Source organism: Alligator sinensis, unplaced genomic scaffold (assembly GCF_000455745.1).
Source record: "Alligator sinensis unplaced genomic scaffold, ASM45574v1 scaffold103_1, whole genome shotgun sequence".
NCBI classification, from domain to species: Eukaryota; Metazoa; Chordata; order Crocodylia; family Alligatoridae; genus Alligator; species Alligator sinensis.
Window position 1 is genome coordinate 675,938 of NW_005842226.1, and position 218 is coordinate 676,155.

The 218-nt window shown below is 70.6% G+C and overlaps 1 protein-coding gene across 1 annotated transcript in view; it reads right to left on the bottom strand.

Moving 5' to 3' along the window:
* Nucleotides 1–218, bottom strand: part of ONECUT3 (one cut homeobox 3) — a gene marked incomplete at its 5' end in the record, with an annotated part of 67,903 nt that overhangs the window by 66,457 nt on the left and 1,228 nt on the right. The window lies entirely within an intron of this gene.

The following is a 218-nucleotide window of genomic DNA, read 5'->3' on the forward strand; positions in this document are numbered from 1 at the left end:
CCCGCGCGATCTTTCCCCCCCCCCCGGCCGTGTGTCAGGCCTAGCGATGCACCCCCCCCGGCCGTGTGTCAGGGCTAGCGATGCACACCCCCCGGCCGTGTGTCAGGACTGGCCGCGCACACAAGCACGCACACACACACCAGCAGTCTCAAGCTGACCCCCACCCCCCATCCCTTCCTCCGGCGGTTCAATCCGGGATCCCCCGCTGGGCTCTCCCC